At 38.3% G+C, this 27,847-nt stretch overlaps 1 long non-coding RNA gene across 1 annotated transcript in view; it reads right to left on the bottom strand.

The window, feature by feature from the left end:
• LOC118765135 overlaps positions 1 to 10,775 on the bottom strand; it is a 98,862-nt gene extending 88,087 nt beyond the window's left edge. Inside the window, exon 1 of the long non-coding RNA XR_005000989.1 lies at positions 10,087 to 10,775. This is a non-coding gene — a long non-coding RNA (uncharacterized LOC118765135). The remainder of the gene's footprint in view (positions 1 to 10,086) is intronic.
• Positions 10,776 to 27,847: the final 17,072 nt, after the last annotated feature.

A 27,847-nucleotide genomic window follows, 5' to 3' on the forward strand; every position in this document is an offset into this window, starting at 1 on the left:
GAAACATTTCCCGGGCATGATATTTGAGCGTGCATGGATGCAGAGACATGTGAAAATAAAGAAATGTACAAAAGCAAGCCTCCTTTTAAATGCCGCATTTCTTCAAAGGCATTATATCCGTGACGTCTTTTTCAAGTGTTCCAATTATGACAATCCAAATGTTTTAAATTGTTTCGACCATAACTATCTCGTGTTCCAAACCTGACCGTCTCGTCTGTTTTTCTATGTTTGAGAAAATTGTATTATGTTGAATATATCTGTTGCCTTTATTTAAAGATTTTCCACTCGATATTTCTACGGATTGTGAAGACACCTGGCATAGTGTTTAGGGTGTCGGCTACAAGCGATTTACTGGACAAGGTAGCGCGTCATGTCTTTGAGTACGGCACTTCATTTCATGTTTTTCCAGCCAGCTCAGCTGAAAAGTAGTACCAGCCCAGTGATTGATTATTCCTCTCTCTCTCTCTTTCACTTCAACTATGAAATTCTTCGATTTTCCACTGGGTTAAATGTATGGGTGGGGGCTGCGTATTGTCTGCTTTGCTGGTGGCTACATAAACACTTAGAAAGTTTAGGGTACATATGGTACGTATTACGGTTAATATAAAGATCTTCACCCAGGAACAAAAAAAATAATAATAAACCAGCATGCTGGGTGTTAACAAGTATGCAGAAAACGAATACGAAAAAAAAAATGTGCGCTGACGGTCGGGGTGTGGGGGGTTCGAAAAATTCACAAGATCCGATTTTTTTTTAATATTCGTCTTCCACATACTTGTTAACACCCAGCAGGCTGGTTTATTATTATTTTTTTGTTCCCGGGTGAAGATCTTTATATTAACCCGCATTACCAGGTCATTCTCGTTTGCGAGTGATGGTTATGATTTCTTTTTCTCTGTTTGGGATATAATGTTTCGGTATAAGTATATATGACATCAGTCATGAGTTAGTGTGGGTGCGAACGTGTTTGACTGTTTACCTCTGTTGAGCAGATGAAACATGTCATACTCTCACTCATAGACTTTTACCGAAATATTGCACCTATGGGTTAACTTAACAACGAAATTTGTCAAGGACGGTAGTTACTATTTCTAACATATTGGGCGACAACAGTATATGCATATTCACATACAATAGACACATACACGAGCCTGTCGTTAGTTGTTTGTTTAGTTCCAAGTCAGCTCTAACTCAGCAGACCCAACTATATTCTACGTGAAAGCATGTGCGTCGATGCTCTGTTCCGCTACTTGTAACCTGGTAAAGAGATGTGCTAAAAGTAACAGCCAAATAGGCCTTAAATCACACACTACCACGCCCATTCTTTTTTCTTTGGTTTTTGCATAATCGTATGAATTCAATTCCCAAGTGTAGAATACAAATTCGCAAAACTTTTCAGATAATTCAAAAAAAATAAATAAATAAAATGAAATAAAGAAGTTATGTGGGGTTATATATAGTGCGTAATTCATTTCTTTACAGTTTCAGAATATTGACAACACGTGCTATTTTCAGGATGTTGACAAAATGTAGTCACACACAAAATGATAGCTTCCAAATCCTGTTTTCTGACTGGGTGAAAATTATCAAACTTTAAACCTCTATAACTTTTTTAAACTTTTCTGGAAAAAGTGGAATATCTCCAGAGATTCAGCTTGGAAAACTACATTAATGTGCCAAATTTAAAAACTTTCAATAAATTGTGAATTTTCGAAAAGATCCTATTATTTTAGTTAAATTACCATTAACAGTGAACCAGAAGTAATAATTGACAATACACACAAGAGATTCCGCAAAACCTTAGGAGATTTCAGAGTTATTCAATGTGGGTAATCCGGTTAAGATTAAAGGGAGACAGCTATTGGGCATAACGTTTTACTAGAGGGAGATGATCACCACTCTTCGATGTCGGCCAGTGGTACACACACGCATGCAATTTTATCAACAATCAAGCTTAAATAAATTGTAGAATTGTTTCTGAAAGATAACAATCTCGACAAACTGATACACAGCTGTAATTGTGTAATAAAGAAATATAAGCTAAATTCATCATAGAAATACTAAGATTCTGGTTTCGAATTTCAAAAATGTACTTACAAAATGTGTGTCAGCTCTGGTTATTGCTCTGATATAAAATTCCTTGTTACAGACACCAGTTACTTTAGATGCCTTGGATGGGTCAGAGGTGAAGTACATTTGTTGTCAAAGATAGTTAGCAAAAAAGTGACGAGGCCTCGACCATTTACTGGAGTTTGAGTGTCATAGAGTCCGAAATGCGTAATGTAATAGCTGTTATCCAACAATGGTTGGATGATTCAACGAATAGATCAAGTGATTGTATGTTGGTCAGGAAAGTGTATGAGAATGATAGTAAATATTGTATGGAGTTCAGAAGCTTCTGTACTAGCAGTGTTCGTGCGGTAGGCGAATGAGAGTATTAAATGGTAGATATGACTTCTGAGTGAGGATAAAATGAAGTAGATCTCTTCGACAGGTTGTAAGTGAACTAGTTCTGAGAGCGGAAGTAGAAGAATTAAGAGGTAAGAAGGTGTCTTTGAGTCAGAGTGACTGAAAGTACATATTAATGATATCCAGAGAGAATAGAGTCTAATGCAAGGGAGACAACAATTATAATTTTTTTTTCCCTTAAGTTACCTCCCATTTTGTATATTTATCCTGAAATCCCGTGCAATCTCGTGTAGCCTCCTATATTCTCATCTAAGAGAGAGATGATTACTGACGTCCTATGTGACAGATTTCATCATTGTTGGAAGATTCCTCTCAATGAAACCAATGGTAGCCTTATTAATCCACAAGTAAATGTGTGTGTATATATATATATATATATATTATATATATATATATATACGAGGGACGTTCAATAAGTAATGCCTCTGACCCACTTGCAGTTGTTTGATCTAGCTGAAATTTTGCATGTGCAATCATTTATATCTCTATAGAGTAAGTGGTTTCTGATTTACAGGTGTTTGAACCGAGTCAAGTGTGAAATGGAGCCTGTTGAGTGTCGAGCAGTGATCCGGTTTTTGTATTTGAAAGGACGCACACCACGGGAGACTTTTGATGAAATGAAAGTAACTTATGGTAATGATGCCCCATCATATGACCTTGTAAAACGCTGGCCTCGTGAATTCAAACATGGTCGGAACTCTGTGGAAACAGCTCCCAGATCTGGTCGCCCCCTTCTGCCATTGATGAGGCATCTGTCCGTCAAGTTGAGGCTGCCATTTTGGAAGATCGACGCATAATTATTCGCCAAATAGCCCATGAGGTCAAGATTAGTACCGGGTCTGTGGAAACTATCATTCATGACCATATACATATGCAAAAGGTGTCTGCCAGATGGATTCCCAGGTTGCTCACGCCTTTCCAGAAGCAAGAACGCGTCGTGTGTTCGAGGGTGAAATTGGAGATGTGTCAAGAAGATGAGTCAAAATTTTTCAAAAGACTGATTACACAGGATGAAACCTGGGTCCAGAGACCAAAGCCCAGTCGATGCAGTGGAAGCACCGTGACTCACCCCCTCCAAAGAAGGCAAGGGTGCAGCCCTCCGCTGGCAAGGTCATGCTCACAGTCTTCTGGGACCAGGACGGAGTAGTGATGACAGATTTCCTGGCAAAGGGTACCACAATTGCAGGAACCTATTATGCTTCACTTTTGAGGAAATTAAGAGAAGTTATCAAAATCAAGAGGCGGGGCAAGATCAGCAAAGGCATCCTCCTCCTGCAGGACAACGCTCCGGTCCACAACTCGCTTGTCGCCAGATCAGAAGCACAGGCGTATGGCTATGAACTCCTCCCCATCCTTGCACCCTCTGATTTTCACCTCTTCCCAATCATGAAGTTGTTTTTGAAAGGAAAGCGTTTCCCAGATGATGCAGCCTTGATTTCTGAAGTCACGTTCAGGTTGGAGGACCAAGCTGGGGTCTTCTACAAAAACGGTCTCCAGAGCTGCATCAAACAATGGGAGAAATGCGTAACTCTGGGTGGTTCCTATGTAGAAAAAGACTAATAACTGTGCCAAGTTTCGTTGCTCTACTGCTATGGGAAGTGGGTCAGGGGCATTACTTATTGAACGCCCCTCGTGTGTGTATATATATATATATATATATATATATATATATATATATATATATATATATATTGAAAAGCCTAGAATGGCGCAAAACTAAGAGTACAATCAACTTTTGATATAAGCAAACACATATTTAGGTAACCGAAATATCCGACATTGTCCGAGATGAAAATTCAAGGAATTTGCGGTAAACAACGCAAAGAAATGTACCAATGCACGCACATGTAAAATAACTGAGAATCTTTTCTTTTCATATGAATATGTGATGAAACTCCCTGCTGCTTTCTTTTAGATCTAAATCTAGAGATTTCAAAGCAATTCAATTTTTTCTTTTGTGTGTGTGTGTGTGTGTGTGTGTGTGTGTTTGTTTCAGTCATTCGACTGCGGTCATATTGGGTCACTGCCTTCAAGAATCTTTGGTCGAATTAATCGATCGAAGTACTTACTTTTTGTTAAGCCTGTTACTTATTCTATTGGTGTTTCTTGCTGACCCGCTAAGTTATGGGGACGTAAACACACCAACACTGGTTGTCAAACGGTGGTGTGGGGGGAAAACACATGCATTTATATATATATATATATATATATATATATATATATATAGAGAGAGAGAGAGAGAGAGAGAGACAAATACACACACATATATATAACATAACATGTATATAAAACAATATATATAACATATAAAACATATATTTATATAAAACATAAAGCACACACACAGACGAGGGGCTTCTTTCAGTTTCTATCTCCCAAATCCTCTCACAAGGCTTTGGTCAGGCATGGGTGTGTAGTTAAGAAGTTCACTTTGCAACCACGTGGTGTAGAGTTCAGTCCCACTGCACGCCATTTTGAGTGTTTTCTACTATAGCTCTGGGTCAATCAATGCCCTATGAATGAATTTGTTAGGCATGAACTGTGTGCATGAACGTCGTGTACGTAGGTGTGAGTGTGTCTTTGCGCCTATTTGCCCCTATTCCACACCGCTTGATAACCGGTATTGGTTTGTTACCGTCCCCGTAACTTAGCAGATGCAATAAGTACCAGTCTTAAAACTAAATACTGGGATAGATTTGTTCGACTAAAACCCAGCATGGTTACAATCCAATGGCTGAAACAAAAGATATCTTTCCCATATAGCTAATCTATAGCTACATCGATTTATAAATACATACATGCTTTATACATTTCAATATCTTCTTATAATAGCTAAATCCATATCATTATAAACACTTCATATCCCTATATCTCTTCTCTATAGCTATATGCACGTACATACCTTATATACCTCGGTGTCTCTCACATATAACATCTATTTATATCAATATACATACCTTATACAGAAATTTATGTAAAATATCTAAGCCTAGCAGTGTTTATTCCGCCATATTTCTTTTTATTGACCTGTTGGTGTTTCTATTTTTGATGATGATGAAATCGTGTGATGAGGCAATCTGCCTCCATGTTTACAAGGAGTATACAGACAGGAGACTATGCTGTTGTTTAACCTCCGAGTAAACTGGTCGAATAGGCTTACAGCCAAAAGCATTCCGGCCGTGCCAATTCCATGTTTGCATGTCAAGAATAACTAAATATGCTGTCTATATAAGATGGGAAAATGCGCTTTCTAGCAGATCGAATGATCGCATAGAGTAGATATAGGCAACCTATTTCGAGAAGCGGGCCACATGAAGCATAGGTCATCATCAGGCGAGTCACATTACTAAAGAATTTAAGGTAATTTTCCGTTAGGCGGGCATTCTGAAAGTTCTGCGGGCCGCAAGTTGCCCATAACTGAGGGACTCTGTTACTTTGAAGGACAGTAAGGCATTCCTGCTGTGGCCATCCTGATATTTTTCCCAAAATCACATTATCCAATGTGCACTTTTCTTAGACGAGTCAAATAGAGACAGAGGTTTGACTGAAATTTCTAGCAAGTCAAGCGACTACGTAGAGGTTCACTTGATGGTTCGAACGACAGGCAAGGTTTTGTCGTCACCGGATGAGTAAATGGTTCTCCGTCGGTTTCGATGATGCGTATTCAATTGTTCGAGCAACTGAAATACCTGCTTCTGAATTAATGTGTAAGCAGCTGAGTAGTACACAGACATGTGGACACTCTTAACGAAAATGTCAGCACGGAATCAGCGTGACAGTGTGTGACCAGGTTGCACAATTACAATCCATCCAACGCATTTCCGCACAATTTCACTACCAAGGCAATGGCAAAAGACACCTGTCCAGGATGCCATACAGTGAGATCGAACCAAGGACGCGTAATTACGAAACTAACTTCTTACTCGTTCGGCCATGCTGCATCCATGAGATACGAAGAGAAGGCCTCTGTCAGTCATTAATGACCATGAATGAAGGCCTTAGTTGTCCGCCCTACTAGAACAGCGTTGTCCGATGCACAAATAGCAGTCTTTTCCACACAAACCAAAGCTATAGGTTCTACCTCTCTAGTATAAAGGGTTCGATAGGATCCAAGCCTGGACAATATGGTATGAAGGACAGGTTGTTGCCCATATGCAGCGTATCCCCCATATCCACGTCACTGATGGATCTAAAGTACAGCACAGTTTTTACATTTTGGCTCCAGCATCGTCGCGGGAGTAAACAGAACGTGGTTATGGACAACTGTCTCAGGGGCTCCGACACCTTTTTTTCTTTTCGTCAGGGTATACTTCCGAAGCCTTTCCTATGGCAAAGCAGCGGAGGTTTGGAGTCAGGGTGTACCTTTCCCTAAATGTATTGCACCGCTCCATGTTCCCGACTGACTTGTTAATTAACCCATGGTTGGGTTTCTGATAGGTGCTACGACTCCGAGTCAGAGTAGATCTATGAACCATAGTGGCTAAAATATGGTTCCGTACTCCTCAAAACACAGGAACCCTTGACCCAGGGTCCCCCCACTACTGCACAAACGAAGAGATACAACAAAATATGCTGGAATCAAGAGATATTAATAGCTAACTGTCCAGAAAGAGGGACAAAAATTGTATTTGTATTTCAAATTTCTAAATATCAATGTTAAAATATTTTGGTATTTTATTTTATCGACCCCGGTGGGATGAAAAGGAAAGATTATTTCGGTGGGATTTGAACTTAGAAAATAAAGATCCGGATATACCACATTTATTCCGACGCTCTTAACGATTCTGCCAACTCACTTCTCTGAACAGATAGTAATAAAACAAATCAGATTCAGAAAATTAGCATGTAATTAAACCGCCTTAATTGTTAAATTGATGATAATTGCTATTATAAAAGAAAAAAATTTTAACTATCAATCAGAGCCTGTTACACAGTTGATAAAGCATTTGAGAACAAGGATTAATGTGCATGAATGGACCGTCCATATAGTATTTATGAACACAAGTGTGGGAAAGAAATTTGCGTCGGGAATGTTTAAAGCGCTTTCATTGGCCGCCCAAAATTTTTAGGGGATTCGCTACTTTGTTTTATAACGTTTATTTCTACTATATTTTTTTACGCTTTTCATGCCTCTCACTCTCAAACTATTCTATCAGTCTATCTCCCCGCTTCTCTTTCTGAGCGTTCATTACTCATTGCTTACCACCAAATCGCATCCTACACGTCTTATGTTAACGCTTTCTGTACCATTCCTCTTCTATTTAGAGGTCAAGAGTAATTAGAGAAATCACCCAACCAAAATTTATATGGCTAATTGTTATATAGAGATTTCAGCAAATACGAGGGAGACAACTCTGGACATTTCGACATTACTGGACTCCTCTGCGAAGCGTAGCTTCACCGAATATGCTGAAATAACGATGTAACAGTATAATAGATGTTTATATACGATATATAAATAACAGGAGTGGAAATTAACATGCTTAGCAATAAAACAACACCTCTATAACGTCTATATTTCACTGAAGCGGTCAAATTTATCCAGAGTTGTCTCTCGTGCTTCTTAAAATGATTAAAATAATTCCACACACTATAATACTGAAATCAAATATCTACGGTGTAGAAACTTATACGAAATAAAAGTAGTTTAAAGAGTTTGTGCAATAACATAGATATCCCTCTATTATACACGACATGCAGAGATACTGGTGTTCCGCATAAGTGTTTCTAATTAATGCACACTACATGTTAACACTAACTTAGGGATAGCATCTGAGTTAATTAACTTCAATGAATTATCTTCAAATTTTTTTTTCTTTTTGTCGTTGAATATCATATTTTGTTGATAACAACGAGAAATTGGTTCCTTGAGACACTTTTTAATCCTTCAACGAAAGTATCGAGTCAAAACCCTCGAGCAACAAGTTTTCTATGAACCTCATATTCTATGACCTCGTGTAGTGAGCTAAGAAACTGCAGCTGCGATGAAACCGACCAAAAATAAATCTGAAGAAAACTGTGTATAAAAATGTTAAAAGCGAATGAGATCAACGAATTCGTGGTTATAGGAAGCGGAGGTAAAGAATACGCTCAAAACCCGTTTTCGGCGTAACAAAAACCCGAACCTTAACCCCTAAACACTAGTGCGTATTCTTTAACCTTCGCCGTTATAGGGTTTATGGTAGAAGCACTCTACGATACTAGTACCCAAATTACTTGGATAATCTCAGCCCTACTACATTACATATATACGAGATCTTACCGTGCTTTTTTGGTCAAACTAAAGCGTTTGACCCGCTTTTTTTCTGACAAGAAATCATTAAAGAGGTTCTATTAAAATTTCAGACACATGGTATCTTATTTTATAAACTGTGAAGGATAGAAGTCAAAGTTGCCCTCAGTACGTAAAGATTTAGAGCTGAATACCACGAGTATTTTTACCTTTTTGTCCGATGTTATAAAGACTTTGTCACTCCACCGTGTTACTGAATTGGCCATTTCTTTTTTGTTTTTTTCTTTCTTCGGACTTCTGCAACTCGTGGAAAATAACTTCAAGATATAACTCTGGAGAGGTTACTAACTTGTGTAAAATGACACAGCAAAATGGAGCAATAAAGCTTGTAAAAAAACCTTATTGTTCCAATTTTTTGAGTCCAGTATAGAAAAAATTAAGTGAGCAATGCAAATTTCACGATTCTCGGTCATTCTTACTCTTTTTCTCTCAAACATACAATATGACAAAATTGCTCACCTCTTGCAGCTTCTTATTAGTCAAATATAAATATCGAAATACAATAAATATATTCTATATATATATATACACACACACACAAACATTTAATTAGAAAATATTTGTAAGTTTAGAAGAAAGTAGTCTAGAAACTTCGCGAAATTTCTAGAAAGAGGTGTGGTCACTTTTTTGTTAGCAGGCTATATTTAAATATATATAAAAAAAAGTTAATGGTGAAGTCTTAATTAATGAGATATAATCATTCACGTGTAAAAGAAAAGAGAATTTCGGAATAACCACTAACCTTTTTTAAATTTTTATTTCAAAAATCCTATAAATTTCTGTTTTAAACACATTTTTAATGATTTTGAACAATTACAAGCATAGATCAAAAAACATAAAAGTGCATTTCTAAAATCCACAATTAATAGTAAAGATAAGCTTTAAATACAAATAATACAATAAAAATATATTCCAGCATAACTATTTTCCCTCGAACGAATTTATTTCAGAACATCGCACTTAGCCCTTCAGAAGTCCGCATGTGACTTAAGGCCGAAAGTTCTCCATCTGCCCTTCGGGTCCTTAACCCCTATATCAGAAATCAGTTTTTGTGTATAGAATATTAAAAAGAAATCGATAAATTTTGTCTTTTTATTCATTTATTCATCGATGTACATATGAATATATGTAATTATTTTCAATATCAAATTAATATTTTATAATTAAATGACAAAAATGAAAAATTAAACATGAATAAAATGAAATAATTATTAAAATAAAGAAATGAAAAAATTCTTCAATGCGTAAAACTTAAAATACTGCGATTTTCCTAAAATAATATCACACCATAATTACAGAACTATAACAGGAGAAATCTTATTTACCTGTTGGAACTGTGATTGCAAATGGTAAAATCCGTGTTCTTTGAAATTATGTAATCCAAAAATTTGGTAAAATCCACAGATCAAAGAAAAATAATTTCAAGTAAAAAAAATTCTTCAAGAAATCTTTTCGGTATCCGTCGGTTGAAAATTATTATTATTAATATTTTCCTTTCACTCTTTCTTTAAAAACAAAATGTGTATGTGTAGATAAATGCACATGTAGAGATAACACAGGTGGAGAGATATGTGTGTGAACCTAGATATAATTTGTTAATTTGTCTCCTTTTACTTCTTTACACACAATTGTTTTTTTCTTTCTTCTTTTAACATCGACTTGAAGCCTATTGTTGTATGGGAAGTTGTGATGTTCATGCATTTCTCAAAATGCTGTAATACTATAAAATAAACTCTTAGCAACAGTTGTCGACTTCAATAAGCTTTCGCACGTAAAGCATTAACTTTTTTTTAAATAATGTTAAATATATATTAGCAAAATTTAAAATAAGGAGTGAAAAAGGAATACATATTGTTAAGTTACGGAGGAATTAAGAGCTTAAAAGAGAGAAAGAATGAAATAAACGAAATAGGAGGAAAAAACACGTGCAGTTGTGTTATGAGGCGCACACGCGCATCTTGTCAGGGGCGATAATTCAACCACAAAGCAGAGGAGCCAGAGATTCGTCGAAGAGAGGTTGCTTGTTTAACGTCAACTCAGTACTGTGGCCAAATATGTACCAACTATGACTGTCCTATATAATTCTTTTCAGAAACAATGTATCTAAAATTCTATTCAGTTTTGTTCCTACTTTTTAAGATGGTAGTGTGTGTTTTGTATGAGAATCGGTTACTTTTCAAGCAGTCGATATTCCTTACATTACCTGATATTTATTTTATCGATCTTGGGGGTATAAGAACTCAGAACATTGGAGTCGCTCTACGATTTCTACGTAGATCGTTGAGGCCATTTCTAATGAATTCCTATCGAACTATAGTGGTGTGGTAATCTATCTACTATCACTCAGCACTGGACATGCGAAGAAATATACGAACGAAGTAAACGGTATGAACTGGATTTCCTGAAAATCGCTTTATTTAACAACTGTCTCGAACAGTGTAAAATATAAAATCGCAGGCATAGCTATGTGCCTAAGAAGCACGCTTTGCGACCATATACTTTTGAGTTCAGTCTGACTGGGTGGCATCGTCTACGAGGGCGTGCTGAAAAGGAGGATCAGTTAATTATGATTTTATTCCATATATTCCCCTCTCATATTCACACACTTATTGCAGCGATCCTTCAGTTTTTCTAAGCCCTGTAAAAGAATACGGAAGGTTGGGCCCCCCAACCAGACCTTTCGCGACACTCTTAAAGCCAGGAACTTTTCAGTATCTCTTCGTACTACAACCCTACACCGACCAATGCCTTGTGAGTGATGTGTGTGTGTGAACCCCTCCACACACACATACATTGCTTGACAACTGGTACTGGTTTGTTTACTCTGATATAATCTAGCGGTTCGCAAAAGCGACTAATGGAGTAAGTACCCAACTTAAATAAAGACAACATAAATACTAATGGTTCGTTCGACTAAAACCCTTTGAGGCGCCGCACCAGCAAGGTCACAGACTAATGACTGAAACAAGCAAAATAAAAAGTTAAAAAAATACATAATATGTAAAAGAAAATAAATACTTATCACCTTCTCCAGCGTTACAAGAATACGGTATGAATGTCAGTCTTTTTAAAATTAACTGTATGTAGTTTTGCCATCAACTTGGGAGAATGATAAGAGCTCTATCATTGTTAAATAGGCTATCATGAAGAGCTTCCTCATTTGATTCAACTGACATATCAATTTAATGACCATACAGCTCCTACTGTACCTATTCTCTTTACAACTCACTAACACCAACTACCAACTGACTGGAACGAGTATTTACGATATTTTCAAGACCATAGTCACAGGTGAGAATATTGAAGGTTAACTTCCAGAAATTCCACTTCACCAACAAGTGGAATATGTTAGCTTTAACCAACCTAGAAGGGAACGATGATTTAAAAAATCTATGTGCATAACTGAGGAGACTTTATGAGGTACTGAATTGATAGTTGTGTATAATAATAGCAGTACATCAGGAAGAATATCTCTGTGTTAGGTGCAAATTATAAGTTATAAAGCAATAGTCACTTCCTTTATAACTGTCTAGTAACATTCACACTGCTGGACTAAGTAGCATGACTAAAGGCCCCACATTCTGAGAGGTTATTTTACTGTTACTGTAGTACTATACTACCTTCAACATTTATGAAGGACCAGGCATTTAATTTTGATGCAATACTAGGGATTCTAAGATCCAGTACACTTTAATCTCAACACTGGTCAACAAAATTAAACTTTTTTTAATCATCAGAGTTGATGATTGACTTTTCTGGGTTAATTTTTGATGCTGATTACGAATCTGAAGTTCGATTTCCTCTATCGGGTCACATTTTCATGTTATTGATACCTGCTGTTTTAACTGATAGGATACGTAATCCATGTCTATATAAAGTATATTGAATACAAGATACGATAATTTCATGGCTTGTTATTGTACAAAATTAAAATTATTGTGTACAAATAAGTTAGAATACACTTAAATGCATAACAGCTTAAAATCTTTGGGATTTGGACTTTGTTTTGTCTCAGGTTCATCCCTGTATAACATCCAACAGTAGTCAGCTAACATTCCTGCATTCCAAAATCCTTGATATTGTTGTTCCAGCAATGCAATATCTTGATGAAAACGTTCCCCTTGCTCATCAGACACAGCTCCAAGGTTCTCTGCAAAAAAGTCCAGATGTGAATCAAGGAAATGGACTTTTAGTGACATCCGACAGCCCATTGCAGTGTAGGAGTCTAGAAGACATTTCACTCCATTTCTAAACTCTAGAGATCTCTTGTTGCCTAGGAAATTTTCACAGAGCCATTTGAAGGATTCCCAGGCTTTAAGCTCAATCTCATCCAGTGCTGTGAGGAAGTGGTTGTCCTTCAGTTCTTTTATCTGCAGACCTATGAATACGCCCTCCTTCAGTTTTGCCTTGGTGATTTTTGGAAATTTGGCCTTCACATATTCAAAACCTTTTGAGCTTTTCCTGGCAAGTGTCTTCCTGAATTGTTTCATGAGGCCAAGCTTTCTTGTGGAAGAAGAACATTTTCTGGGTTTAAAAGTGGATTATTTTGGATACTAGAAATTCCTGGCTCATATGATTTTCGCAAAGGCCATTCTGATTGCACATAATGCTTGGTAGTTGCATGACTGTCCCATAGGCATAAAAGGCAACAATATTTCGTGAACCTAGATTGCATTCCCATCAACATTCCAATCACTTTCAAGTCGCCACATATTTTCCAGCTGTAGTTTGTATACTTTAGGGCATTGAGGAGTACTTGCATGTTTTCATAACACTCCTTCATGTGCATTGAATGTCCTATGAGAATGGATGGTTTCTTATTGCCAATGTGTAGTAGTACTGCCGTGAGGCTTCTCTTAGATGAATCAATGAATAATCGCCATTCAGTTGGAACATGTTCTTGGAACAAACAGCGAAATAACTTATCAGCGTTATTACTGAAACAGAGTGGTCCATCAACAGAGAAGCATGCAGTCAGATCCCTGTGTCTCTTCCTGAAATGAGTAATACAAACATCTTTCTTAAGCACTTCTCTTGTAGGCGAGATGCTAATAGTTCAGGTTTATCCTTCAACAATGACAAGTTTCTAACTAAATCATTTAACTCTCCTTGAGAAAATTTCTGTGGTACATCTTCATTTTCAGTTGTGAAGTCTGCATCCACTTCGGTATCTTCCACATCAGTAGTATTTTCTTCAGGAAATACATCTTCATCAGACATCTGAAGGCCATTTTCTGGTGGTATTGGAATAGGAAGATCATCATTGTTGTGTGATACTGGTCTTCTTGCTGATTACAATTTGGGATACACAATCTTATGCTTGGTCTTTACAGTAAACCCACATACATTAACGTTGCAGAAATAACAGTTCATGAAATGATCCTTTGAGGAATTCATTGGGAGTAGTAACAGTACACTGTGTTTAGCTAATGAAGGGAGGTCGTACCATACAGAAGAGCAATGTTTTGCAGAGATTTTAGTCATTCAGGTGTAACTGATTCATGTAATATAGTCAGGTGATATACTGAAAAAGTTGAATTTCAGCTTGTTGAAAGCAGGATGAAATTCCTTAGAAACTTCCAAGAAAATAAGATTGATGTTATGTTCAGCATGTGACTTGAATATTGTACAAATAGGCAAATGTATTCTATCTACCAAATTGTTGTTCCTTCTGAAGTTGTCCACAATTCATTGAAATTGTAAGATATTGTGTTAAGTCAGATGCAATCTGACAGAACTTATAGAGTTTGCCATAGGATTTGAAAGCTGTAGAGTTTTATCGTCTTTCAGAATACCAATTTGATGGTATACACTCTTCAGAACCAGAGTACCAAATATTCTGTAGTGAAAAAGTGTTTACACACCAATTCATTTATCTATAACAAAGGGTAAGCATCCAGTTGAGGAATTACTTGATATTTTGTAAAAGTTGACCATAGTTTACCATAGGTCCTTAAAAGCCCATTTGTGGAGTCAACTAATTGATCTCACTCTGATGAGCTGCTCAGTTTCATTAAATGTTCTTTCAGGAAATTTACTATTTTTCCTAGGATGAACATTTTATCTCTCTTATTAAATCTTCATAGTGGTGTAGCCATTGTTCTGCAGTCAACTGTGAGGTAAGGTTCACAAGTTTAGTGACAGGTAGCTTAGTCCTACCAAACTTGATAGTGACAGACTGATATTGTTGAACAAAGTCTCTTCCAATGATGATCTTTTCACGCAAGATTTAGTATAATTGACATTTTTATCATTTGATAACGAGTTCCTTGAAGTGTGGAGTTTTTCAGTCAGTAACCAAGGATACAAGTAGTTAGGGAAGAGACAGTCGGGGACATGCTCTTGGAAAAACGATGTGTAATAAGAAAGTGTTCATGGATGGTGATTTTGTTGATAAAAGACTCTGAATTTCCAATTTTTATCAGAGCTTTACAAATTTTCTGTCAGAAATTTAATGAGACAGTCAGCTGTTATATATAGGTAACAGAACAGTATATTGTGGTAAACAAAAATGTCTTGGATTAATGGCAGTTGATATACTAGGATGAGCTAAAATTGATATATATGCTTCCTTAGTGACTCTTTATTAGCCTTATTTGTCAGCACTTGACTATGAGTAGGACAATTTCAACAAGAATGATATTTGTAGCCAGAGAAAAAATAAAGACTGTGATTGTTATCAACAATAGATGCCATGATGATGTCTTGAGAAGCTTCAGTTTTGATGGCAACTGTAACAACATTGGCACAAAGCCAAAATTTTTGGAAAAGCACAGTTGACTGAATTGAACCAAATGGCAAAAATATTCTGTGTGTGTGAGAGAGAGAGAGTGAATGTCTGAGTGTTTCTTGTTACATTGACACAGACAGCTGTAACATTGTTTATGTGCCACATAAGTAAAAAGTCTGTCAGTTCAGTGGTTCAACATGTAAAGTACTTTATCTAAACACAAGGTTGACATTAGAAAGGGCGTCCAGCTGTTGAATACTGCTTCAAGAAGTCTCATATAACCCATACTAATATGATAAAACAGGTATGAAACTTTTTAGGCTCAGCTATTTCGGCATCAACTATTTGACATCCCTGATTCAACACTGACTTCACACCAGACATTTTAATGCTCCTCTTGTTCTTTCCCTCTCCCTTACTCTCTCGGTTTACATGTCTCAGCATATTTCTCTTTATGTGTATGAGAAGAAGGAATGTGCTTATATCAATAAATTGTTGTGTGTCTCTCTCATTTAATCTCTATGTGCATATCTCTACATGTGTATGTGTGTGTATTTGCCTCCAGTACCAATAAGTACTGTCACTAAAACAGATTTAACCCTTTCATTACCAACCCTGCTGAAACCAGCTCTGGCTCTAAGTACAAATGTTTTGTTTCCATAAGTTTTGAATTAAAATCTTCCACCAAACCTTAGTCACAATTTATGTTCCTAACACTGGCTGAATGATAACTAAGTTATTTTACTAAATTCTTTGTTATATTTAAAGTAATTGAAAGAACACAGAGCATCTCAAAATAAATACAGTAACGAAAGGGTTAATGTTCGGTCAACCATGCCAAATTACCTGTGTCAAAACAATTGCATCCAATTGTCTCATTCTTTTCCCACCCTAAAAAATCGATATAAAAACTATCTTGTTAATGATGATAATGAAAATAATAGTGATGCTAGCAAAGACTACAACTAAGAATACTGACCATCACTAATATTCTTGGTTACATTTGACCTACAAATGTGCAAGCAGACCATTAACCACATAGATCTCCTCATTATAAGGAAACCTTTGATCAACTTTAGAAAGCAAGAATTAATACAAAGGTAGAATTGATGTGAATCAGAATTTCACCAAACTTCTGCAGTTAAATAGAACTTCATTACTGTATTTATTCTGAGATGCTCTGTGTTTCTTTCAGTTACTTTAAATATAACAAAAATTTAGTAAAATAACTTAGTTATCATTCAGCTAGTGTTAAGAACATAAATTGTGACTAGGGTTTGGTGGAAGATTTTAATTAAAAACTTATGAAAACAAGACATTTGTACTCAGAGCCAGAGCTGGTTTCAGCCAGGTTGGTAACAAAAGGGTTAATAGAACATATTGCATTAAGAAGAAAGCACATGAAAAGGTTTATGGTAAAGATCATAGTCTAAATTGTATAACTAAATCATTAATAGGCAGCTTAAACTGATCTCCAATACTGTCAAATTCAAGTTAAACATTTCACCAGTTCACACAAACATTCACTCTCTTTTTTCCATGGAGTATAAGATGTAGTAGATATAGTACCATACTGCTTGCTGAATTCTTCATTCTTTTACTAAAGAGTATTTTATTAAGAGATAAATCATTGAGATTTAATTAGTGATACTACCTACATAAAATCCAGTAATTAAGTGAATATTAACATATTTGGTATAATGAATATTAAAAATCTAATTAGAAATACTTATGCAGTGAGGAAAAGAATAATTGTGCAATGACTGGTGCTGGGGTTATTTTAATCATTTGTGCAAGTATGGAATACCAATGTAGATATGCTTTAATCTAATACGGCATCCTCAGTAAGATATAGATTTTCCTATACTTACCAAAGTAGAGATAAGAGTTACTTTACACTCTGTACAATGTTGTAAAGTGAATATTAGTATACTTCGTGTAGTGAGCTAAGAAATTTTAATTAAATTGCCAAAATTAAATTCTTAGTGATGCGAATAATTATTTAAATCACTATCTCAAGCCACCTCCACTTCCACCACCACACATACACACACAAAAAATGAAAGGTAAACAACCCTGAAATTAATATTAATTAAATATAGGTGCAGGCATGGCTGTGTTTGCTTTTTGAACACATTGAGAGTTTGCTTCCTGAACACAATGTTTCAGGTTCAGTCCCACTGTGTGGTACCTTGAGCAAGTGTCTTCAAATATAGCTCCAGGTTGATCAAATACTTGAGTGTATGCACTGCTTGACAACTGGTGTTGGTTTGTTTATGCCCCTGTAACATAGCATTTTAGCAAAGGAGACCAATAGAATAAGTCCCAGACTTTTAAAAAAATGATAAGTATTGGGGTCAGTTTATTTAAGGCAGAGTCCCAGCATGGCTGGAGTTTAAAGCCTAAAACAAGAAAAAAATAGAATGCAGTAAGAAGTGATTCTGATATCTAACAGATAACTCAGGACATATTTTAATCTTATTTAAACTTCATCACTAATATAGTTTGCTGTAATAATTTAGAAGAATGACTCATAAAAAAAAAACCCCAGAAATTCCTGCAGCATAAATAGTAAAGTTGGTGCTAGCATACTCAGTATAGTAAGATAAGTTATAATTAATCAAAATTTCACCCTTAATAGTATCATGCACTAATTGAAACAAAAAACTTGCTTATTCACAAAAAATAAATCGACACATAATAATTTCTAATTAATTGTGTTAGATTAAAATTATTTAGAAAATTGGATGTTCACTGCATTTTATTAATTAATACCCCAGTGAAAGGTGGAAAGCTGGCCAAATCATTAACGAGTCCACAGAGTCATAAGTAAGTCAGCAGAATCACTAGTGAGTTGGAAGAGTCATTAGCAAGTTAGCAAAATCATTAGCGAGTCAGCAGAATCATTAGTGAGTCAAACAAAATACTGAGTAACATTTCATCCAACTCTATGTTCTGAGTTCAAATTCTGCTAAGGTCAACACTGCTTTTCATCCTTCTGAAGTTGATAAAGTTGAGCCCCTATTTGAGCACTGGGGTCAGAGTAATTGACTTACCACCTCCCCTACAAATGATAGCCTTGTGGAAAAATTTGAAACCATTAATACCCCCAATGATTTATTTATATGCCAGCTGTTCTCTTGAGGGATTTCTACAACTTCAATGTATTGTTGTTGTTGATGATGATGATGAAGGTGGTTGTGGTGCTGTTTGCTGAACCAACATATGAGAAAAAGTATTTCAGCTATAGTCAGCCTGTTTTTTTTTAATTTAATGCCATACAGGAGACTACATTATCTGATGTGTCTTTTCCTTATTTAAGACACAAAGGTCAAGTGTAATCTGAGGAAAAGTTGGCTACTATTTCCAGTAAGTTAGCCAACCATGCAGAAGATTTATCATCCTGTTCTTCCCTCATTCAATGGTGTGTCAGAAGTGAAATTCTGGAATTATATTAAACACTGATAAAATCAATGAATACTTGTTATATATAACTATAAAAGTTAAAAATATATCAAAACTATTTGACAAGCTGAAACATGCTGTTTGGGTAAGCCAATAATATGTAAGTTCTTGTATTGGCATGTAGATTCATGTTGTTGCTGTTATTGTTACTGCTGCTGCTCTTGTTGTTGTTATTGTTGCTATTGGTGCTGCTGTTGTTGTCTTCTTCTTCTTCTTCCAATAAGGACACACGTCATTAGCCACAAAGAATAATCTCTAATTTGAGCCTACTCTAAGCTACAAAGTATGCGTGTGTCAATTTGAAGATCCACCCACCACACATGATCGACTGGCGGTTGCACGGGCACGAAAGCTACATTGTTATCCTCATTCTGTAAACGGTGACTTTTAACAGGTGGAGAGCTGAACCATCCTGGGGTACAGAGGATTCGCAATCTAGACTAGGGTCTGAAAGTTTACCACACCATAGTGGGTTACACCATGGTTCCTCTGCTTCGTGACAGAAGTAGGAAGAAAGAGTGAGAGAAAGTTGTGGTGAAAGAGTACAGCGGGGTTCACCACCACCCCCACTGGAGCCTCATGGAGCTTAGGTGTTTTTGCTCAATAAACACTCACAATGCCCGGTCTGGGAATCAAAACTGCGTTCTTATGACTGTGAGTCTGCTGCCCTAACCACTGGGCCATTGTGCCTCCACTGCTGTTGTTGTTGTTGCTGTTGCTTAACATTCCAGTCATGACCATTGCATCCCCTTCTTAAGCTATGTGTATCTAGGACTATGTTGACTAATGTGTCTGTTCTCTTTTCAAAATGATAGGGTGTAATTGGAGGGAAAATTTGGCTGCAATTTCTCAGCAGTGAAGCATTCACACAGAGGTTCCTGCATCAAATAGACGAAACTGGAATTTGTAATGTTTATGCATTTCTCAAGCATATTCCCATATCCATATCGAAATAAGGCTAGAAGCATGAAGACAGGGAAAGCCCTAGGCCCATCAGGAATCACTGCAGAGATGCTCAAAATATCTGGTAGTGTCGGTTATAGCCTAGTCACTCGTATAGTTAATCAGGTGATACACGAAGGAGTCATACCCAATGACTGGTGTAGCAGCATAATAGTCAACTGCTACAAAGGTAAAGGTGACGCCCTAGATACAAATAATTACAGAGGTATCAAGCTGTTGGATCAGGTAATGAAGGTTACGGAGAGGGTCATAGCCCAACTAATTAGAGAGAGAGTTAGTTTAGATGAGATGAAGTTTGGGTTCATGCCAGGGAAAAGTACCACTGATGCTATATTCTTGGTAAGGCAGCTGCAGGAGGAATACCTAACCAAAGATAAGCCCCTGTACCTGGCTTTTGTTGACATGGAGAAAGCCTTCGACAGGGTCCCCCGATCCCTTATCTGGTGGTCAATGAGGAAACTAGGGATAGATGAATGGTTGGTGAGAGCTGTGCAAGCCATGTACAGGGATGCTGATAGCAAGGTGAGGGTTGGCAATGAGTACAGTGAAGAATTCCGGGTAGAGGTAGGGGTCCACCAAGGCTCAGTCCTCGGCCCCCTCCTATTTATCATAGTTCTCCAGGCAATAACGGAGGAATTCAAGACATGATGCCCCTAGGAGCTCCTCTATGCTGATGACCTTGCTCTAATTGCTGAGTCACTATCAGAACTGGAGGAGAAGTTTCAGGTGTGGAAGCAAGGATTAGAATCGAAGGGCCTTAGAGTCAATCTAGCTAAAACTAAAGTCCTAATAAGTAGGAAGGTAGACAAATCACAAACGCCTTCAGGTAGATGGCCCTGCTCGATCTATAGAAAAGGTGTTGGTAGAAACTCTATAAGATGCACCAAGTGTAAGCTATGGACACAAAAGAGGTGCAGCAACGTCAAAGGAAGGCTAACTAGGAAGATAGTTTTTGTATGTGGCAGATGCTCAAGAGCAATAAACACTGAAAATGCTCTGAGACCAACTTCTGCCACATTCCAGGGAAAAAAACTAGAAATAGTTGATAGATTCCGTTACCTAGGTGACCAAGTCAGTAGCGGGGGTGGGTGTGCTGAAAGTGTAACTGCTAGAGTAAGAATAGCTTGGGCAAAGTTCAGAGAGCTCTTACCTCTGCTGGTGACAAAAGGCCTCTCGCTCAGAGTAAAAGGCAGACTGTATGATGCGTGTGTATGAACAGCCATGCTACGTGGCAGTGAAACATGGGCCGTGACTGCTGAGGATATGCGTAAGCTCGCAAGAAATGAAGCCAGTATGCTCCGATGGATGTGTAATGTCAGTGTTCATACTTGACAGAGTGTAAATACCTTGAGAGAAAAGCTGGACCTAAGAAGCATCGGTTGTGGTGTGCAAGAGAGACGTTTGCGCTGGTATGGTCATGTGACGAGAATGGCTGAAGATAGTTGTGTGCAAAAGTGCCATACTCTAGCAGTTGAGGGAACCTGTGGAAGAGGTAGACCCAGGAAAACCTGGGACGAGGTGGTGAAGCACGACCTTCAAACTTTAGGTCTCACCAAGGAAATGACTAGAGACCGAGACCTATGGAAGTATGCTGTGCGTGAGAAGATTTGGCAAGACTAGTGAGAACATAACCTGTGGCCTGCATACCTTTCCTTCTTGGCACACAAAACTGCACTTGTGAAGACCCGTTGAGGCAAGTGAAAATCAAAATCAAAATCAAAATCAAAATCAAACCAAATCAAATCCGATATCAGAAAGCAGAACCAAAATCGAAGTCGATCAACATCAATGGAAATTGCAGCTGTGGTACCAGTGCCGGTGACAAGTAAGTGAACCATCCGATCATGGCCATTGCCAGCGCCGCCCCGACTGGCCTTCGTGCTGGTGGCACGTAAAAGCACCATCCGTTCGTGGCCGTTGCCAGCCTCGCCTGGCCCCCGTGCCGGTGGCATGTAAAAGCACCACCCGTTCGTGGCCGTTGCCAGCCTTGTCTGGCCCCCGTGCCGGTGGCACATAAAAAGCACCATCCGATCGTGGCCGTTGCCAGCCTCACCTGGCCCCCATGCCGGTGGCACGTAAAAGGCACCCACTACACTCACAGAGTGGTTGGCATTAGGAAGGGCATCCAGCCGTAGAAACACTGCCAGATCAGACAGGGCCTGATGCAGCCTTCTGGCTTCACAGACCCCAGTTGAACCGTCCAACCCATGCTAGCATGGAAAGCGGACACTAAATGATGATGATGATATATAGTAATAACAGAGGGTGAAATTAATTAATTAAGAAGTAATAACATGTTGCCAAAGTAAGATGCTACAGTTTTTTGCCAAAGTAAGATGCCATTGCTGAACCCTAATTATATAGTATTACTTATATATACATATATATATATATATATATATATATATATACACAGACGAATTCAAAGTAGAGGTTGGGGTCCACCAGGGTTCAGTACTCAGCCCCCTCCTATTTATCATAGTCCTCCAGGCAATTACGGAGGAATTCAAGACAGGCTGTCCCTGGGAGCTCCTCTACGCTGACGACCTTGCTCTTATTGCTGAGTCACTATCAGAACTGGAGGAGAAGTTCCAGGTGTGGAAGGAGGGTTTAGAATCAAGGGGCCTTAGAGTCAACCTAGCTAAAACCAAAGTACTAATAAGTAGGAAGGTAGACAATCCACAAATGTCTTCAGGAAGATGGCCCTGCTCGATCTGTAGAAAAGGTGTAGGTAGAAACTCTATAAGATGTACCCAGTGTAAGCTATGGACACATAAGAGGTGCAGCAATGTCAAAGGTAGGCTAACTGGGAAGATAGTTTTTGTATGTGGCAGATGCTCGGGAGCATTAACCTCCGAAAATCTGCAGAAAACAACTTCCGTCACTTTCCAGGGGGAAAAACTAGAAGTAGTTGATAGCTTCCGTTATCTAGGTGACCAAGTCAGTAGTGGGGGTGGGTGCGCTGAAAGTGTAACTGCTAGAATAAGAATAGCCTGGGCAAAGTTTAGGGAGCTCTTACCTCTGCTGGTGACTAAAGGCCTCTCGCTCAGAGTAAAAGGCAGACTGTATGATGCGTGTGTACGAACAGCCATGCTACATGGCAGCGAAACATGAGCCTGTTGCTGAGGACATGCGTAAGCTCGTGAGGAATGAAGCCAGTATGCTCCGATGGATGTGTAATGTCAGTGTACATACTCGACAGAGCGTTAGCACCTTGAGAGAAATGTTGTACCTAAGAAGCATCAGTTGTGGTGTGCAAGAGAGACGATTGCGCTGGTATGGTCATGTGGCAAGAATGGATGAAGATAGGTGTGTGAGAAAGTGCCAATCCCTAGCAGTTGAGGGAACCCGTGGAAGAGGTAGACCCAGGAAAACCTGGGACGAGGTGGTGAAGCAACGACTTTTGAACTTTAGGCCTCACTGAGGAAATGACCAGCGACCGAGACCTTTGGAAATATTCTGTACGTGAGAAGACCAGGCAGGACAAGTGAGCCCAGCCCACTTATGAATGCCTTTCCTCCCTTGGACACAAAGACCTGTTGAGGCAAGCGAAGTCGATATAGAACCTCATCCGATGACAGACACCCATGCCAACCCCCCATGCTTGCGAAGACATGTTGGGGCAAGCGAAATCGAAATCGAAACCGAATTGAACCAGCCAGGATCCCTGGCCTGGTGGTACGTAAAAAGCACTATCCGACTCGTGGCCGTGGCACGTAAAATACTCCAATGCGACCGTACGACAGGCACCCATGCCAACCCCCTTTGCTTGTGAAGACATGTTGGGGCAAGCGAAATCGAAATCGAAATCGAAATCGAATTGAACCAGCCAGGATCCCTGGTCTGGTGGTACGTAAAAAGCACTATCCGACTCGTGGCCGTGGCACGTAAAATACTCCAATGCGACCGTACGACAGGCACCCATGCCAACCTCCTTTGCTTGTGAAGACATGTTGGGGCAAGCGAAATCGAAATCGAATTGAACCAGCCAGGATCCCTGGTCTGGTGGTACGTAAAAAGCACTATCCGACTCGTGGCCGATGCCAGCACCGCCTCGACTGGCTTCCGTGCCGGTGGCACATAAAATACACCAATCTGACCGTGGCCGTTGCCAGCCTCGCCTGGCACCTGTGCAGGTGGCACGTAAAAAGCACCCACTACACTCACGGAGTGTTGGCGTTAGGAAGGGCATCCAGCTGTAGAAACATTGCCAGATTAGACTGGAGCCTGGTGCAGCCTTCTGGCTTCCCAGAACCCCAGTCGAACCGTCCAACCCATGCTAGCATGGAGAACGGACGTTAAACGAGGATGATGATGATGATGATATATATATACATGTACATACATAGATACATGTCTACTATACACCATTTTAAACTCACTCATGATTACCTGTGCATATGTGTGTGTGTGTGTATATATATATATATATACATGGGTGTGTGTTTCAGAAAAATTGATATAATATTGTAACTTAACTTGACCAATTCTCATTCAAATGATCTCAAATTTTAACTGTTTGCATGTAGAAACCACTCAAAATTCTAGGTCTAATGTTGCATGCTTTTTCTGTATGGTGGTGATGAAGACAATGTGCTGTTGAAATGGCTGCCACATTCACCTGACTTGACACCTTGTGATTATTTTCTCTGGGACTAGGTGAAGGGACTGGTCTATGTCTTCACTCTTCTTACAAGCTGAGCGGAACTCAAGCAAAGAATACTTCCGCACTGGAGATTTACCCTAGACATACTGCAGTGTTTGGCAGGAGCTGGACAGCTGACTTGATCTGTGCCATATCACAGGCAGTGAACATATTGAAAACTTGTGAAATTTTGTGAAATTGATCAGGAAATTCACATACCTTTGAATTTCTCATTCAAATTTTCAGGTACCTCTGAAACCTATGGGATTGAAGTTTCACTTGAATGGCTGCAAGTTGATGTCTTCAGAAGAAATAGAAAGAGTGAGGGAATTCTAGGAGTCACTATTTATATGAGTGAAAGGTGTGTCTTTTCCAGTGTAAACACCTGTAGGATCTTTCGATGATTGTATTTATTAAAGGGACTTTGGCAAACAAAATATGAAGGAGTACATTATGCAGATTTCTCATCAGGAAAATCAAGGAAGAACAATAACACTACGTTCAAGCGCGAATGGTCCATTTTGTCGGTGTCCTTCTCATTTGATAAAGGCAGAAAATTTTGTGGCATCTGTAATTCCAAACTTTTTCATATTTTGTTCGCCAAAGTCCCTTTAATAAATACAATCGTCGAAAGATCCTACAGGTGTTTACACTGGAAAAGACACACCTTTCACTCATATAAATAGTGACTAATATAGATAACCCCTCGATTGCCAAAAAAATTTTTGCTATATTTCACCCCAATAGTCAAAAAGATTTTCTTATATTCCCAATTACTACTATCCATTCTTGCGTTGCCTCTCACCTCGCCCGATTCTTTCTCCCTTTCGCTATCTACTTTCCTTTCTCAACAGTAAACATAATCGAACACACAGACACAGACCTCTCACCTCACAGCTGTCAGTTTTCTGACATCTACCCATCTACAAACACAATCACGCATTCAGACACACACATATACACATTAAGACATTTATATACAGTCACACACACAGGCACTCATTCATAAAAGAAATCATTTAAACCCACCATTCTTTTGACCTGCACTCTCTCACCTTACTATTCTTATGCCTCCCTCCTCCTACTTCGTTTGAACCCTTGAATCTTTAGAACCTTCTAGATTCTTCTACATTCAGCCACTCTGACGTCACTCCTTATAAAGAGACACTCATTATCGCCATGGGCTCCTTGAGAGCGGTCAGCTAAAAGTTTTTTGTGCATTTTGATGTCAACATAAGTTCCTTGATTTTCCTGATGAGAAATCTGCATAATGTACTCCTTATTCCTTCAGAATTAGGAATATGCAGCCTTCGAAACACATGTCGAAAATAAAGGATATTTGTTAACTAGTCGTTCAACTCCATTCTTTCATATACTTATAATTTTAAAATATATATATATATATATATATATATATATATAATATATATATATATATATATATAAGTTAATGATTTAATTTATGTTTATAATAACAATTTTATATTAATACAAGGGTTTACTCTATACTTTTGTAGAGTACAAGTTTATTCTTAAACAAGAATATTGTTGCCAATGACATTGAAGTTTCAGCCATTTAAGCTATCACTGGACTACGATGCATTAGCGTTAATCTTGGTTTTATATAGTCTCTATTGGGTTTGTAGAGAACTAGTGTACTTTCTCTCTCTATTATTGTTGGCATCCTTTTGTCTCGGGAGACAATGGAGTTGCGCATAAACTAATCCAGTCTGGCTTTTACATTTCATGTCCTCTCCAGCTTTGTGCAGGCCTGGGCTAGATGTAAGAAAATCCTGGGTAGCCCAATCGTCAGGATTCCTCTTTCGACCTCGCTGACATAGTCCAAAGGAGTGCACAGCATAATGTTTGGCACCAACTTGGTTGCAGGAGTTGGTGGAAAAGTGTTGAGTCGAACACTAAACTGCCTATGGGGCTCCACTTTGGATTTCTTTGAAGATTGTCTCCTTTCCATAACTCTGGATAGGGGCCCATACCAGGTACTGTCAGCTGGACCCAGCTGAGCCCGGGACTCGTGTCAGGCAGGGTCGTCACTCCTTGAAGTAGTGAAGAAAATCGCTACCCACTACCTATCTCTCTATTATATATACATACATATGAACATAGCAGGTAACAGCTAACCTTTGGGCGCTGTTTTGGACCCCGTTTCGTCTACCACTCTAATTGGTTGGTATTCATACAATTTGTCTCTTACTCTATCATGTGCCAATATGCAACCTAACCAATTGCAGCCTCCAAATAAATCATGTGAGACAGTCTGTTCTAAACTCTATTGGAGCCTGCCGTCAGCTATAAAAACTTGCTTCCTCCTAGTCTCGGAGTCTGTTGGTTCCAGACCTACTAAGGTCTAACCACTGACCACATTACAGCTACCTCCATCTTTGTTGCCACCATCATGTCTCTCACCAACACCAACACACTGCACAGGTTCTAACATATCGCAGTTCATGATCTTCCTCATCAGGGTTAACAGCTAACATACAACCCATACAGATGCATGTAGATATATGAATAAATGCTCATCAACCATTTCCATTTACCATCAGCTAGTATATGTGTGACCACATTAAAGGTATTTAAAGTTACCACCTTGTTCCATGTATTTCCTTATACCATGTTCCTGTCAAATGATATTACAGCCTTCTAAGTAGTTACATTACATGGAATACAACCTATCCATCTACAGGTTAAAGTCTTCTTTGAGTACGTGGGTTTAAGTGGGATGATAATTAGGTTTTAGGGTGGGTTGTTATGGAGAAGTGTTTTGGAGAAATTTATATTAAAATTTGGGTTATGTTATTGTTTGGAATTTACTCATGTAAGTAGGGCTTTGTAAGCAAGTGTATGTTTAGGTGTGTCCTTTGTTTGGTAGGCACAGAGTGCTTTAGTAGTTCAGTTATTTTTGGTTTTATTCAATTTAATCCTTTGCTTTGACAACGTAAAGATCAAAGGTTCAATGTCCAGTATTTAGAAGTTTAATAACTGGGTGTGTCAACTTTTTTGTAATGGAATATTTTAGAGGTTCACAAAGGAATGTAAGTAGGAGGTATGTTTTAGCTAGTGAAACCCTGTACTTGTTATTTAGGGAAGTTCCTATTTTTATTTGGAAGCTGGTGATTATTAGTCATGGTGTTGTTAGTATAGGACATATTCCTATCTTGCCTTGATATTCACCAAAAGATTTGCTTGGGTGTAGAGGTTGTTGGTCTGTAGGTTTCTCTATAGGTGTTCATTGTTCTATAATGAACCCTTGTGTTTTTATGGA

The sequence above is a fragment of the Octopus sinensis genome, linkage group LG10 (assembly GCF_006345805.1).
Source record: "Octopus sinensis linkage group LG10, ASM634580v1, whole genome shotgun sequence".
NCBI lineage: Eukaryota > Metazoa > Mollusca > Cephalopoda > Octopoda > Octopodidae > Octopus > Octopus sinensis.